Source organism: Otolemur garnettii, unplaced genomic scaffold (genome assembly GCF_000181295.1).
Source record: "Otolemur garnettii isolate 467f Iridium unplaced genomic scaffold, OtoGar3 scaffold00008, whole genome shotgun sequence".
Classification (NCBI taxonomy): Eukaryota; Metazoa; Chordata; class Mammalia; order Primates; family Galagidae; genus Otolemur; species Otolemur garnettii.
Genome location: NW_003852403.1, coordinates 28,049,996 through 28,068,333, shown reverse-complemented (window position 1 = coordinate 28,068,333; position 18,338 = coordinate 28,049,996).

Here is an 18,338-nt window from a genome sequence, read left to right as displayed (position 1 = left end):
ACCACCATTGTTTGGACTTAATGAACAATGGCATTTTTTGGCATTGGCAATGATGAAAACATTTTGTAACTGTCTCTCAGATGATACACATTGTACTGCATGCTAGTGCTAGTTAAACAAGTGATGTCAACAAATCAGCTATTCAGATAATTTACGTAAGTAATTTATTTATTTCATGAATTTAGTAGACAGTCTTGTATTATTTATATTTTATAGTGGCAGCAAAATGTCTAGCACTGGCCTTGAAAGTGATACTTTGGACTTATGAGGTATCATTATTAAAAAAATACACTGATAAGGAAAAGGTTAAATCTCAGGCATCAGAAAAATCACAATAGAGAACAAATGGTTAGAAATATTTCATCATTTTGAAACAAACCATGTTCTATACAGTAACGCATTAAAAATTGTGGGATACGCACTGTCCTTACCAGGAACTAATGCTGCGACTGAACGCATTTTTTTCTATGGTAAATAAAGTGTGTACATCAGAAAAATCACAATTAAGTATTGAGACTATGAAAGTCATTTTATGTGTGAAATATAATTTAACAAATTCTTGTGAAAAATTTCATGACCTTTTAAACAATGACAGCAATCTACTAAAAATAATTCACTCAAATGAGAAATATGCCAAAGGAATAAAATAATACTATACATGATTTTTTAATGTATTATATTTAATACATTATATATATTTTAATGTATTATATTAAATTTTATGTTGAAATTTAAAAAAATTACAATACTATTTTTGGATTCTATGAAAATTTTTGTTGCTCCATATAAGACCAAATTTTTAATTAAGAACACCTCCACCCCCAGTCAATGGTGTCCCGCTTTACCAATGTTAAAATCTGGTCACCTTAAGCTAAAACAAATTTTAATCTGTCTTTCAGAATACTCATAATAATCACTACCTCCACTAATCACTATTTTTCTAACTACACATAGTATAAGTAATATGAATATTGTAATATGTCTTGCATTGTTATTTGATCATTTCTTTTGAAAAATATTATGTGCAATCTAGAGCAAAGTCTTGTTCCACTCACCCCTGCAAAATAATAAATAATAAATATAATTCTAGGCTATGCTTATCAACAATAGTTGCCCATAATTCATTTAAAGAAATTAGCATTTAGTAGTGCAGTAAATTTTACAGCTAGAGGTATGATTACAAAATACTTAGACATAATTCCATATGTAACTTATGAAAATATTTTTTCTTAATATACATACACTCCTACATGACTTTGAATAGGCAAAATGTGAATAAAGAAAAATGAGAAAATTCAGTGTAGTGAATTCCTCTGTTACATAGCTCTTATCCACGTTAGAAACTCAATATTATTTATCAGATTTCACAGTACTTTAAAAAAATTTTCTCCACAGCTATGACATAATAAGGATAAACAAAAACATCCGGCCATAGCAGAAGTTGCCAAGTATTTTTCAAAATATGAAGGTTATTTCACTTCCACCATTCTGTTCTGATGAAATAAAGATTACATGAACTGTTAACACTTTCATATAAAAATTTTATGTTAATCTCATGTGTATTTGTGAACATATTGCATATTTAAAAATATATTACTTATAAGAGTTCTCAGTGACATGTATTGCAAAATTAGCTCATAATCTGAGTATTTATCTTTTTCTTTAAAATATCTTCATTCCTCAGCACGTATTTGCCTGTTTCATCATGTGAAAAACACTAGAAAAATGTCCCTACCATGCAGAGTTATGAGAACTTGGTTTATCCCTTCCAAATCTTTAACATTTTGTACTGTACTGTGCAGATTTCTGAACCTGCTTTATGCTGAATAAAAATTATAGCCAAAATGCCTATATGCCTCTGGCCAAAAAAGCTGTTTGAGAGAGAGCAGAGAAAAGACTTTGTGCAGGCATACTTATAAGAAACTGAGGCAGAATCCCATGTCGCCAGGTTGGTTGTGAGCCTAACATAACCAAGGCTTTAGCTGGAATAGCATTTACTGTGTTAAGGAATTAAGGTTGACTTTATAAGGCCAATAAAAAAGCCCTTTGGAAAACTGGCCAGATACCCATCAGTAACCTTTCCTGATCTGTGGTAAGTAATGAAGGTCACTTGCTGATGGGTCTGGGAATGGAAATGTGCTCGGGGACCTCAAGAGAAGAGGTATTTACCCAATGCATACAGGTATCTAATGGCACAGATGAAACTTGGGCTCGTGAATGGCTTTTGAGAAGTCTAGCCTGAAAATTCCTTATAAAAGGTTCCAGCAAAACCCCCCTGGCTTAAGGCCTACATGGGAGCAGAGGTTTGTACACAAATCCCTGAATGCCCAAGAAGTTTCTTTATGCCTTGTTTAAAGATCGAAGTAATAGCCTCCAAACCAGCAAGGTCAACAAGAGCAGGTATTCAATCTACCTTGTTCCTCTATAGCTTCAGGCATGATCAGATAAGAACAAAGAAGCAATGGCTAACATGTTCTCCATTAAGCTACATTAAATTGGGTTATGTTGAAAGGGTTATGTCAAAAGGTGTATGTTGAGTGGATTATCAGAAGCTAATCACGAGGTAGTCACATGATGTTTAAATGGATCAATGAAGTCATTGCTGTATTGTGTGCATGTACAAAATTCCCTATATAAACCAACCGCAGATAAAGAAACTTGCCATTTTGCCTGAGCGAGCAGATGGTCACCTTTACTTAAAACACAATTTCAATAAGCGTGCTTATTCTCTGAGACATCACTTTTCTGCAAGACCCCTATGGCAATAAAAATTAAGATCTATCCTCCTTCAGGAACACTAGAAATCACTGTACGCTATTTACAAATATAACAAATATTTTTAAACACTCTACTATATAGTAGTTCTGTGCTCGACATTAGCATTAGGAAAGTATGCAAGACACATCTGTTTTATACAATATGATACTTACAGGAGATCAAGAGTGACAGAAAATATTAAAATAATTACACATGTAATGTTTGTTCATGTACTAATATAGAAATATTGAGTGTATTCAAATCCCAAACTTTGCCCACTTTTATAAAGCTTAAATAAATCACAGATGTACTATATTCATTTTTGTAATTCCTTGACAGACCAAAGAAGGCTTATATTTATCACAATCAAAGATCACAAAGAACTCACTACATCTTTTGATTGAGAACTTCCAGTTTATATTCTATCACCATGATTCCTTCCATATATGACACTGGGGTTGCTTCCATCTTATATACCTGAAGCCTCTGTCAATGCTATTTAAACCAACTCATAACTTGTTTAAGGCCAACTCATGAGATGGTAAGGAATGATTGTTTTATGCTATCTGCCCCCTTTAATCTAAAGAAAGAGAACCTGAATGAGGATAATGCCCTGTCACCTCAAAAAAAAAAGCAGATTTAAATCTAAGGGATAATGTCAAGGACTTTTTTTTAGCAACTAAAAATGAAAGCTTTGAGAAAAATGAGAATTGTATCTGAAAGGATCCATACATTATTGAATTGGGCTTTGAAAAATTCCAAAGCATACTGTGAATACAACATTGTTTTCATGTGTTAGAGCATTCAATGCCCTTGTTTTCATAAAAAAACATGTACACAGCCTTGAGAGTCTGTGTATCTCACCTAGGGTTACTGAGGCAATATATGACTTGCCTAGGAATACATAGCTGCCAGAAAATAAAATCACTAATTTTGAATTTAATGAACTGCCCTTCCTGCATGACTACATCCCATTTGCATACTTTTATCTTAGCATAATAACTTATAATTAAAAACCAAATCACTTTTTCTTAATAATTTAAGCATGTGTATATCTTAATAACATGTGAAGTCAATCTACTTAACCTTGGTAGGAACATTCAATTCCTATATTAGGTGCACTTGTGCTGTTAGCAAAGCAGTGTACCACAGTGGTTATTTCCCCAAAGTTAGAAAAATAAAAATGTATTATATTTTGAATGGAATGACAAATAAATATTATCAGACTGAAACACTAAGAAATGATGAAAGCATTTCAAATTGTATGTAAAGCCAGCACATTGTACCCCATGATTGCATTAATGTACACACACACACACACAAAATCATTGTAATCACTATACAAAAAAAAATTATATATATATATCACTGCTGCTGACAAGATGTGGTCACAGAGACCATATTTTCTCTTCTGCCTTAAATAAATAGACAACTGGACAAAATGCATAAAAGACCAGACAACTAACAGTCTAGGTCTGAATCCCTGAGGAAAGAGAAGCAAATAAAATAAGTCCAGTTTGAGCCCCAGTCCACATTATATCCAGGTATTTCAAGACTATACAGGAAGATAGATGTAATCAGAGCGCAGTGGTCTTCATGATTTTAGAAGCCAGATGTAGGAACTTGCCTGGGCAACAAAATTTGGGAAGTCCCAGAGATGAGATAGCTGTACAGAGAGTGGGGAAAACCTTCAAAGTGATATACCTCTTGGTCTTTATCTGCACGTGATATTCTGCTAGAATGAGATCATGTTACTAAGACAATGAATAGAATATTATAAATCAATATATTTTAAAATCTTTGTACTTGTGTTTGAAGCAAAATGTACTGGATCAAAACTCATTGTTGAACCAAGAAAACTATGTTCTTGGTAAAATAGATTTTTATACTAGATACTTAACATTTAAAAAATCATAAAAGTTTAAAACTAAGCAAAAAATATATAACATAAATTTATTATCAAAAATATAAATTTCAAGACATGTGTTAACAGCATTCCTGCTAAGAAAATATTTTGTATTTTGCATTGTAATAAAAATAGATCTACATATTGATGACATTCCCAAATGCATCATTGTTCTGTTATTTATCCTATATATTGGTCTTAAAATTATAATATTAAATTATATTTATGTGGTATGAGAAGGTGATATGATTAAGAACTGAAAATTTTAACAAAAACAAAAACTGGAGTTTCAATTAATTAGCGTACCATGGCTGTCATACCCATTAACCACATTTCATGAGATTTGATTTTTACATGGGGAGAGGAACTAACATAATAAAGCAGCATTTAGATGTGGAAAGATTTGTATGCCAACTTATATATTTTGACTTTGTGGCTATTTTTCTCTAAGTAATTGAAGCATATTTATAAATAGAGATGGAATTTAAGAATCTAATAAAGTGGAACAATTGTGAAGAAGACATACACGTCAACTTGTTTGTACCAGAAATTTACCAGATTAGTCCTCAATAATAGAAATCCATCTTTCCAGCTCTGAAATCCTGAAAAATCAGAGTTGCATTTAAAATAAAATGTATTTAGAAGCCATAGCAAAATATATTTGAAGGAGAAAGGGAAGGGAAAGAAGCTGCAATGGTAGATGTGAACGACATATTTAAAACAAAGAAGTAACCAAAAAATTGACATGTACGACCTAATATTAAAAAAGGCCTTAGAAACCTCAATCCCATAATAATATGGAAAGGGAATAAGAATATGCATTCACAGAAAAAGAAGTGCTCTGTGTTTAGACATGAGAAGGTATTCAATCCTATATATTAGGGCAAATAAAAATTAAAACTATACCAAAATAATATTTTTTACCTGTCAGAATGACAAAAATAAAATTTTGGGGGAGTATAGGGATTTTGAGAAACTTGGATTCTTATAGATTGCTAAAAGGAGTATTAATGATGCCTGTTCAGGAGATTCTGGCATTTTTGCCTTCAAACATACATTGACTTTTTAGACCAACAACCCTCTTCCCTGACCTTGCCCTCAACTGCATGCCTGTACACCTACAGGTACAGTATTGCAAATGATGCAAACCTCAATTTAAGCATTGCTTATAATGGCAATAAGGATAAAACACTGAAAATGATCCAAGTGAACAGCAATAGAGAATTAGCTAAATATACCACACAATAGAATATTGTGTACCGAAATAAGACATAATGGAGATTTTTGTTGTTGTTGTTGTGCTCATGAGAAAAGACCCTCCAAAGCTAAGTTTAAGTGAAACAAAATATAAGATATGGAACTGCAGACATTGTAAGTCTGTTTACGACTGGGGCAAAATAAGAATATATATATGGGGGCCAAGCATGATGGCTCACACCTATAATTCCAGCACTCTGGGAGGCCAAGGCAGGTGGATTGCCTGAACTCACAAGTTTGAGACCAGCCTGAGTAAAAGTGAGACTCCCATCTCTAATAATAGCTGGTCTTTGTGGCCGTCGCCTGTAGTCCCAGCTACTCTGGAGGGTGAGGCAAGAGAATCACTTGAGCACAAGAGCTTGAGGTTGCTGTGACCTATGACCCCATGGCACTCTTCCAAAGGTGACAAAGTAAACTCTATTTCAAAAAAAAAAAAAAGAATATATATATATATGATGTTACAATATGCAATACAATATCAATACAATACAATATCTCTCTATGTGTACATATATATATGTATATGTATATATGTGTACACATATATGTGTACACGTGTGTATATATATGTACACATAGAGAGATATTCTTGTTATATTTATTTTTGCTTGTATAAATGCAAATTTTTAAGTTAAAAAGATGAAAAGTAAAAAATAGAGTTTGAGGGCGGTGCCATGGCTCAGTGAGCAGGGAACCAGCCTCATGTACCAAGGGTGGTAGATTCAAACCCAGCCCCAGCCAAACTGCAACAAAAAATAGCCTGGGCATTGTGGTGGGCGCCTGTAGTCCCAGCTACTTGGGAGGCTGAGGTAAGAGAATCACCTAAGCCCAAGAACTGGAGGTTGCTGTGAGTTGTGATGCCACTTCACTCTACTGAGGGCAGCAAAGTGAGACTCTGTCTCTAAAAAAATATAATAATAAAAAAAATTAAAAATAGAGTTTGAGGAGGAATAATTAGAGTAGGGATAGTGGTGGAAGTAAAATTTATCAGTACAAATCTTTTAGTATAAATTCAGGAACATGAAGGCCTATTTCACTTCCATTATCTACTGCTCATGATAATCTTTATGGTACTCAAATCAAATGAATTAATACATTAAAATGTTTGATTACTACACATAGACAAGTAGACAAAATACTGTAATTTCTGGACCTCTGATTTCGTGACTTATGTCAGCAATTGTTAAAAGTCATGGAAGAGATAAAATAAATAAAATTCCCCTTTTCTTGTTATAGAATGAAATCTTTTTTATATGGTATACCTACTAAAAAATATGATTAGTTTGTGCTATCATTATAATTAGTTTTACTTTCCCATCATCTTAATGCTTAGACTGACGCTCATGGTTTCCTGTTTAGAGTAACATAAACCTTTATTTTGGAAATTTCCAAACACTAATGATACATAATTCCACCATAGACAAGGTATCCGGGAAATTGTATTATGGTTAAATTTACCCTAAATTGGATAGGGGAATAAGATATTGCTCTGAGAGTTAAACAATACACAGACACACAGACACACACACATATAACATATTTATACATACACATAACATACACACATACTATAGAGTCATACGAATATGATTCTCTATGTGTATATATGCACATAGAGCACACCCATATAGAAGTACATGCATAGCATGTGTTGTACATATGCACATATGCATGCATATATGTGTATGCATGCACACATATTTGCATACATATGTGTATATACATATACACATGTATATATGGCTATAGGAAGAAAAAAATGACTCAGAAAGAGAAACATTCTTCCGTGGAAGCGCTAAAATTAGAGTAATCTGAGATAGCTAATGTGACTTCTTTGTGCTCCTGCATGGGGGAAAAGAAAATAGAGGGAGAGAGCGGTTGAAAGGAGAAAGAGCTCTCCTATCTCTTTTTATAGAACACTCATCCACCATTATGACCTCATTTAACCTAATTACCTCAGGCCCAACTCCAAATAAAGGCACATTGGGGGTTAAATCTACAACATACAAATTCTGGGAAAATCCAGTTGTTCAGTTCATAAAATAAGCTATGAATTTAAAATATGTTTTAATCTAAATATGCCAAATTATATTTTGTCTTTTTTTTTTTTTGCCTGGGCTGGGTTTGAACCCACCACCTCCAGCATATAGGGGCAGAGCCTTACTCCTTTGAGCCACAGGCGCTGCCTATATTTTGCTTTTTGTTATGAAATAAACAAAGATGTTGAGAAAATTATTTTTATTTTAGCATATTTTAAAATCTGATAAGAGTACAAATTGTTTTCCACCACCTCAAGTACTATAAAAACTCTTCTTATATATTTGATATGATTCTGTATTGAAATATTCATATCTATGTTTAAAGATTGGTTCCTGAAGAAATGACTCAAAAGTATTTCATAATCCAAGTCCTATGTATAGTATATGCTAATATGTAATAAGTTAAGTTATTATGAAAGGATATTTTGAATAATTTATCTAAGGAAAATTTTTTTTTCATTGTGAAATTTTAATTAATAATACCAGAAAATTTGAGCAGTGTGCCAGCCCACATATGGGGGGTGGGTGGGTTCAAGCCTGGCCTTGGCCAAATAATGATAATAATAATAATACCAGAAAATTTAGAACTTATGAACTTGAGACAAGTAAAATAAAATTAAAATATTTACATATCTCTATGATAAAAAATAATTTGACTTATTACTAATTTGATACTATTTAGATCAAATATGAGTCTCAAGATAGCTTTATTTAAGAAGCACTAACTCCTTATACAATTTTGTTCATGAATGTTAGTAAGTTCTTAGAGCATTACTGGGATGTGTGTTTCTTAAGTGCAAGACAGTATGGATTAGGGGTAAATTGTTTAAAGAAGAGATAAAAGACTACAAAAATCAAAGAAGTCAGTTTACTTTGCACCAGTGCCACCAGTTATTTTTTGCTACCAGTTCATCCTCCCTAACCTTCTACCTCTTGCTTTCTATATCGAAGTAGTTCATCAATCACTTTAAAAAGAGTGTAAATTGAGCTGCAATGCCCACCAACCCAGGAATGGATTAACAAGCAGTGGTATATGTATACCTTGGAATACTATTCAGCCACTAAAAAAGATGAAGACTTTACATCTTTTGTATTAACCTGGATGGAGGTGGAATACATTCTTCTTAGTAAAGCATTACAAGAATGGATAATTAAGAATCCAATGTACTCTGCTCTCATATGAAGGCAATAGATAAACTAATACAATAGGGGAATGAGCAAGTGTTGAGAGGATAGGAAGGAGGGGCTTTGGGAGGTCATGGTATATCACACACCTCTAGGGGGCAGGACAAATTATAAGAGGGACTTTATCTAACAAATGCAATCAGTGTAACCTAATTCTTTGTGCTCTCAATGAGTCTCAAACAATAAAAAAATAATGATAATAAAAAGAAACGGGTGTACTTTATCATTTTCCCACTTCCATCCTACTTATAAAGTACATTTAAAAAAATCTCTGTCTTCTTTAAAATTATAAATTCATTATGACATATTCCTTTTTTAATTTAACAGAGCTGTAGAAATAAATTTAGGAAAATGTCTAGTGGCATATATCACATGGGGAAAATATTAAAGCACACAAATATATATGGATATACATTATAATATTAATAAGTTTGTTTTCTATAATTGTTAATATGAAATAATATATTTATTTGGAATATGTATCAATTAAAGTAAGGATTTATAATAGGATTAACTTAGAATGTGTCTGAGCTTAAAGTTTTTTTTTTATTAGAATACCTCAAATTCTCTTAACTTACATGCTTGTCTCTATAACTTTGCCTACCATAAAGCTATATTTCATAGTAATTTTTTTAATTAATTTCTTCATGATTAAAATCACCATGAAAAACTAATATGAGGTGTAACTTCATTTTAAGCATTAACATTTCCTGGGGAGAGGAGAACTGGAAATTCACCTCTATTTATGTCCACAGTCTCAATATGATGAAGTTTCTGTTACTTTTTATACTTTAGCAAAAAAAAAAAAATTTCATTATGACAAGAACAAAATATAAGAAATAGATCTGTCACTCAGGAATTTATCAACTCCTACTGGCTGTGGAGATAAATGTCAATTAATGGATAGTAGATATTTAAAAAAAAAACAATGATTCTCACTTTTCACAAGACTTTTCCATCTGTTATTCTATCTAGTACTGTCCACATTATTTGATAAGGTATATATCTGCAAAGACACAGAAATTTTTAATTTTTAAACTAAAACATACCTAAGACACAAGATTTTCAATATTTGTGAAATATTTAAGTTTCCATTCATTACCTTGTAATGGACATATTGACAGTAAATTTGATGCCCTGAAATGACAGTCTGTCTTGTCTTAAAAAGTTGTCACTGGTCCCTGACGGGATGGAACCTAGATAAACCTAGACTATATTCTAGTTTTTGAGCTGACTAAATATGTTTAAATAAAATCACTTTGCTTGTCATAAGTTGGTCCAAATATTTTCAGCATAAGCATAGAAAAACGGTTATTGCCTTTTTGTTGACAATCCACTATTATCACTACCCAGGGAAAACGAAATAAAAATTTAAACAAAAAATGAAATTTTAGTCCATAATAGGAAATGGTTACTACCTAAAGCAAACTGATTCTAGTTATTATTGTACCACTGTCCTATTCTTAGGTATATTTACATGAAGAAAAATAGAAATATTCTTTATCCTGTGCAATTTTCTGTGCTCTATTAAATATACCATTTCTATGGAAGTTTGCTGCAGAAAAATCTTTCCCCTCAATAACATTTCTTATATGTGAGTGAAGCTTTTGGAAAAATTATTTTCTATCACAGTAAAGTTAATGTTCTTATAAATACACTTACTTTTTGTGTTGTATGAATTTTATGTTGCTTTTTTAAATTCAAGATTTTTTTTTCACCAAAACCAAGCAAATTTATGTAAGCAAAGTTATTACCATGGTAGAGAATTGTTAATTATAGAAAAAGAAAAAAAATAAGCAAACACATAAGAGCTTATCAATGTGTGAATTCTACCATCTCACTAACAGATACTATACTATAGAATTTGAAATATCAGCCTGAGGTAGTTTCTTTTTCATTACATGGACTTTCTTTGCATAGCTTTTGCCATTGCAATTAACTCATTTCAGTAAGGACGCTACTTTAGATAGTGCAAGATGATTTGTGATCCCCTGTCACTATAACCATACAGAAATCTCTGGATGTGTATTTTAATGAGACATTTGATACACTTCTTCTGGAATTTTAATTGACATAACCATACTGGCATATATTCAAATTTGAGGCTGCTGGTTTTATGGGCAAATAGGCATTTTAATTGCAAATCGTTGTTTTATTAGAGAAATAGATGACTATGACCTAATTTCATAGAAAATATCTACTACATAAAATAAGACTGTTAAAGTGCAATACTACACAAAATTGCTACTCTCATTTTTCCAATCACCATTTTCTCACTCCTTTTAATTGTCTCATTCATTGGAGATAAGAAATAAAAGCAGGGTGCTTCCCTGGCATCATTATATTCCTAAATTCTCTAAATATTTTTTCCACTTAATGTAAAAAGTTCATCTTTATGAGAAAGGGAATTTGATAAGTTATAAACATTAACTTTTATCATGACCAGGAATAATTTCTGGTTCAATAAGATCATTGCATTTCATTAAATACTTAACCTCTCTTAGTTTCTTCTTTTTTTAAAACTATGATTAACATATTTAATAGGTTAACTTTTTTTGCAGTCTCAATATCTATAATTATCCAAAGTCTTTAATTATAAACATTTTAAAATATAGCTTTCTAATAGTCTCTTTGTCTCATAATGTATCAAATAGTTTGTTCTTTGGTAAAGTGAATTGAATTCTGGAAAATCCTGGCATATTCTTAAGCAATATGCCATATACTGTCTACCTATGCTATACTAATTAAAATAAATCATTATATATATGTTTTATCTACATATGAATTATCTTCCACCTGTACATAATATATAAAGGGGTATATGTATCTGGTAAACCACTGAACGTGAAAATGGCATTTGAATCCCACTGTGTGTATTGAGTACTGTTGTTTTTTTTTTTTGATGTAGACAATATGGTTGTACTTCACTATTCACATCCCTTCACCTACTCCCTTTTTTGATAATTGTAGGTAATATTTTAATTATAGTCTGTTCTTTTCAACTATGTCAAAGAAGATATGGTGAAATGAAACATATATAACTATGCCTAAGAGATATTCTAACTTATAAACATTTGAGGGAGATTTTTGGAAGGAGAAAATGAACTTTGAGTTTTAGATTTCATTTAATATTGAAGTGTATTTAGAATTTACCATCAGAAAGAATGATTTTGCTTTAAGTCATTTAATATTGAAGAGTTCTTCTGTATCTGATGTCAAATCCCTGCCTCATCTCTCCCCTGCCTTTTCTACCTGTTGTGCCATCATCCTTTTTCTACAGCTTATCTTCACTGAGAGCAAAGACTTCTGCCTGTGTGGAAGAACTCTCATGCTAGACAAAGTTTTTTTCTCTCTTTCTCTTCTTATCCCAATGAAATCTCCAGCCCTTTATTAGATGGGCAATTTCCTTTCATCTTTGATCTGAAGAAAAAGTTGTTTCTGTTTTAAAAGTGGATAGAAGTCTCAGCACCTGATGAAAAAACCTTGTGAAGCCTCATATAATTTGTATTACATGTTACTTCATGTTTAAGCATCTTTCCTTTGTAGCAAAATTTAAAAGTGTGATGTGGATATCAATATCAGAAAAAGAAGTGGTGAAATAATTCATAGTAGACTTGAAGAAATGTAATTTCTAGCTTTTTTATCTATTAAGGTAAAATTTGAAAATAATACTACTGGATACATTGTCAATTAATTACACTTGATGTGACATTTAAAATTATGTACCTTAAAAGACATTTAAAAACTACCTTTTGAATAATTATAAGAAAGTTTGTCTTAGCCATCTGTTCTTTGGTGACAATTTAGCATTGAGAATATGAATAAAACTTGCCTGCCATCAAGAGTATACTTCAGGAAGCTGAACTATGGGCGATGTGAAATGACTTCATGGTCAGTTCAATTCAACAAATATTTATGAAACATCTAGTTTGTACTAGGAATTATGGTTGTGTGGAGTTAAATTCAATAATAAGTTACACATAGGCTCCACTGTAGAGGATTTCACTATCTTATGCAGTGGTTTTCAACCTTCCTAATGTCGCGACCCTTTAATATAGTTCCTCATGTTGTGGTGACCCCCAACCATAAAATTATTTTTGTGGCTACTTCATAATTGTAATTTTGCTACTTTTATGAATCGTAATGTAAATATCTGATATGCAGGATGTGTTTGCTGATGGCTTTAGGGGTCGCAACCCACAGGTTGAGAACTACTGTTAGTGGTTACATAATAGTTCACTTTATTACCTAATAGAAAAGAGTAACTATTAAGGGGCCAAAACAGGAGCATTTGTGTCAGACTCAGAAGATATGGAACTTGGTTAGGATATTATCAGGTAGAGATAAAGAATTCACATCTAGGGAAATAAGAAGTAAAGCTTAAAGGTATGAAAGCATATTTATCTAGAAGGACTAACTGCAATAATTAAGGAGATAGGGCAATAAGTTTAATCTGGTTGCAGACCTTGAAAATCTGGGATAGTTAATTGGGGAGTTTGCAATGTAAGTCATTATAAGTAGTGAATTTTTTCTTTTAAGTTTTTGTTAATTTTTGTAAATCTTGCTCTTTTACATAATTTTCATTTATGAGAATCAATTTAAAAGAAACAAATAGGGTGGTGCCTCTGGCTCAGTGAGTAGGACACGGCCCCATATACTGAGGGTCGTGGATTCAAACCCGGCCCCAGTCAAACTGCAACAAAAAATAGCCAGCTGTTAGGGCAAGTGCCTGTAGTCCCAGCTATTCGGGAGGCTGAGGCAAGAGAATTGTCTAAGCCCAAGAGCTGGAGGTTGATGTGAACTATGATGACACAGCACTCTACTGAGGGCAACAAAGTAAGACTCTGTCTCTAAAATATAAATAAATAAATAAAAGAAACAAATAAAATAGCTACAAGTATCATTTTCCCACCAAGAATTTTAAAAAGTTATTCAATTTTTTTGAGAAATATAAATTTTTCACAATTTTTACTAAATGTGTCAATGATAAAATTGTATTAGTTTTCAGCTCTAATAGGGGAATTGTATTTTTTAACATTCTTTTGTTTGTTTAAATTTCAGACACTTTTTTATTCAAACAATCTACAGATTCGATCAATCTCTTTCTAAATACTAATGACCCTCTACACAAAAATAGAAAAATAATCCAAAAATCCAAATGGAATCAGAAAAGATCCTGAATAAATAAAGTGATTCAAAGAAAAAAGAAAAAAAAAACTGGAGGTTTCACAATGACTTCAAAATATGTTAAAAAGCTATAGTAACCCAAATAGCCTGATAACAGCATCAAAATAGACAGATACACCAAAGGAATTGAATAAAGAAATCAAAATAAATACACATATTTACAATGAACTCATTTGTAATAAGTCACCAAACATCCATCGGGAGGAAAGAAAGTCCCTTTAATAATAAATGGTGTTGGGAAAACTGATATCCACATGCAAAAGAATGAGACAAGATCATTATCTTTCATAATGTATAAAAATCAACTCAAAATAAACTAACGATTTAAATGGAAGGCCTAAAGCTATTAAAATTTTGAAAGAAAACATAGGGAAAATTCTTCAGGTAATTCATTTGAGCAAAGTTTATTTATTTTTATTTATTTATTTATTTTGGATAAGACCTCAAAAGTACAAGCAACAAAAGCAAACAAAAACAGATAAATGAGATTATTATCAAGATAAAACTCTCCCACACAGCAAAGCTGACAATGAAGAGGGTGAAAAGAGGACCTAAGAAATGGAAGAACATTTCTGCAAACTATCCATCCAACAAGGTCTTAATGTCTAGAATATTTCAGGAACTAAAACAACTCAAATAGTTCAATTGTTAAAAATGGGCTCATGATCTAAATAGGTATTTCTCAAAAGAAAATATACAAATTCCAACAAATAGATGGCAAAAAGCTCAACATCAGGGAAATGGAGGTCAAATCCGATATGTAATATCACCTCACATCTATTAGAATTAACATTATCAAAAAGACAAAAGATAGTAAGATAAAATGTTCTAATGAGGATGAGAAGAAATGGGAAATCTTATATACTGTTGGTGGAAATACAAACTATTACAGTCATGGTGAGAAAAAGTATGGATTCCTCAAAGAACTAAATATAGAAATACTGAGTGATCCAGCAATCCCACGACTGAACATACAGCGAAAGGAAAGAAAATTAGTATATTCGAAGAGATTGTCGCACCCCATGTTTACGGCAGCACTATTCAAAATAATCTGTACACAATTGTGTCCATCAACAGATAAAGGAATAAAGAAAATGTACATACACACAATGGAACATTTTTAGGCCATAAAAAACAATGAAGTCTAGTCATTTGCAGCATGAACCTGGAGGACATTATGCTAAGTGAATTAAGATAAGCACAGAAAGATGAATACTTCAGGTTTTCATGCACATGTAGAATTTAAAACACTGATTTCATAGCAGCAGAGAATAGAGTAGTGGTTAACGAGGCTGATAATGATAAGGGTAAAGGGGGAAAAAGTCAGTAAATGTGTACGAAATTATAGCGTGGTAGAAGGAATAAGTTCTAGTGTTAGTACAGATAGGTGATGAAAGTTTATAACAAATTATTGCATATATTAAAATAGCAAGAAGAGAGGGATTTGCGTGATCCTAGCCCAAACAGTTGGAAAATGTTTGAGGTGATAGATACCCATATTTGTTAACTACACATTATGTATATGCATTGAAACATCACATGTGCCCTATAAATGTGTATAATTATTGTGTATCAATTTAAAAATTAAAAACTAAACATTTGATATCTACCCATCATAATACACGTTAAAATATATATGAACACCTTTATCACTAATAAAAAATTAGACAACTAATAGATGAATAAATGCATCCTCATGTGAACTATTTAAGTAACATACAAGGGTGTGGAGTGAATTGTGGCAACATATTTTTTTTAAATTCATCTCACTTTTTCCATGCCTTGAAGGGGGGCCCTGATATCCATTCAATGTGTATTCTTCTAACTGTTGTAAATATAAATATATGTAAATACACTCAGTATATATAGAGGGTGTCAAAAAATGTGTACACATTTTAGAGAAAGGAAAAATACTATATTAAAATTGTAATTTCAGTATATACTGATGATAAAACATGAATACAAACCATGTTGAGTACCTTTTGTAACTACAGAAGTCAAATGTGTCTTGAGTATTCCAAATTTGATACACTCCTTTCCTTTCTTAAAATGATTATATATTTTTTGGCACCATGTGTGCATGTGTGTGTAGTTATATAAATATATGAAATTACATAGCTATATAGCTATATATACAAATATTTTATCTTTATATTTTTATGAATGGAGTCCTAATATATGCATCATTATTACTAGTATTTATTTCAGAATAATAATGACTTACAGAGTTGTAAATCACGTTTTATTCCATTCTCAAAAAAGAAAATGCAACTATGAAAATTTGTGCTCATTTATTTTCCTCTATATGTACAACTAGTTCTTAAATTAAAACATTGTAAGTTGTATATAATCTTGAATAAGTTTAATCAAGACTATCAACCTTTAAATAATCTAATACTTATAGAATGTTTAAAAATAATCATTGCTTATGCTGTTAAAATAATATATCTGTCTAGCTGTTTTTTATGTACATTTTTTCTTAATGTCTGATTGTGTTGTACCTTTCTTTACACTTTTCTACCCCCAAGTGACTCATGCTAAAATTTATTTGTAATATAGGTACTAGTTCCTCTTTGAAGGTTTGGTAGAATTCTAACGTAAAGCCATCTGGTCCTGGGCTTTTCTTTTTAGGTTGATTTTATATAGTTGATGCTATTTCAGAACTTGATATAGGCCTGTTCAAAATTTCCACTTCCTGGCTCTGCGCCTGTGGCTCAAGTGGCTAAGGCACCAGCCATGTACACTCAAAGTGGTGGGTTTGAATCCAGCCCAGGCCTGTCAAACAACAATGACGGCTGCAACCAAAAAATAGCCAGGCATTGTGGCGGGCACCTGTGGTCCCAGCTACTTGGGAGGCGGAGGCAGGAGACTCACTTGAGCCCGGAGTTGGAGGTTGCTGTGAGCTGTGATGCTACAGCACTCTACCCAGGGGGACAGCTAGGCTCCTGTCTCAAAAAAAAAAAAATTTCCACTTCCTTCTGGCTAAGTCTTGGGAGGTGGCATACTTCCAAGTATTGGTCGATTTCCTTCAGATTTTCATATTTCTGGGAATAAAGTTTCTTGTAATATTCATTAAGGATTTTTTGAATTTCTAAGGGGTCTGTTGTTATTTCATCTTTACCATTTCTGATTGATAAGATTAGAGATTTTACTCTTTTTTTCTTGGTTAGGTTGGCCAAAGGTTCATCTATTTTTTGACCTTTTCAAAAAACCAACTTTTTGATTTAATGATCTGTTGTATAACTCTTTTGTTTTCAATTTCATTTAATTCTGCTCTAATTTTGGTTATTTCTTTTCTTCTGCTGGGTTTGGGATTGGAATGTTCTTCCTTTTCCAGTTGCTTGAGATGTCCCATTAAGTTGTTAACTTCCTTTCTTTCTATTCTCTTGAGGAAGGCTTGCAATGCTATAAATTTCTCTCTTAGGACTGCCTTTGCAGTATCCCAGAGGTTCTGATAACTTGTGTCTTCATTATCATTTTGTTCTAAAAATTTGGTAATTTCCTTCTTGATCTCGTCTCTGACCCATCTATTATTTAGCATAAGATTATTTAGCTTCCATGTTTTTGTATGAGTCTGCAAATTCCTGTTGTTACTGAGTTCAACTTTTATTCCATCATGGTCCAAAAAGATGCATGGAATAATTTCTATTCTTTTAAATTTGCTGAGGTTAGACTTATGACCTAAGATGTGATTGATTTTGGAGTATATTCCATGGACTGATGAGAAAGATGTGTATTCAGTTTTGTTAGGTGGGCAAGGGACTTGAAAAGAAATTTCTCTTAAAAAGATAGGCTCATGGCCTACAGATATATGAAAAAATGCTCACCATCCTTAATCATCAGAGAAATGCAAAAACTACTTTGAGATATCACCTAAATCCAGTAAAATGTGCCCATATCACAAAATCCCAAAACCAGCAATGTTGGCATGGATGTGGAGAAAAGGGAACACTTCTACATTGCTGGTGGGAATGTAAACTAATACATTCCTTTTGGAAAGATGTCTG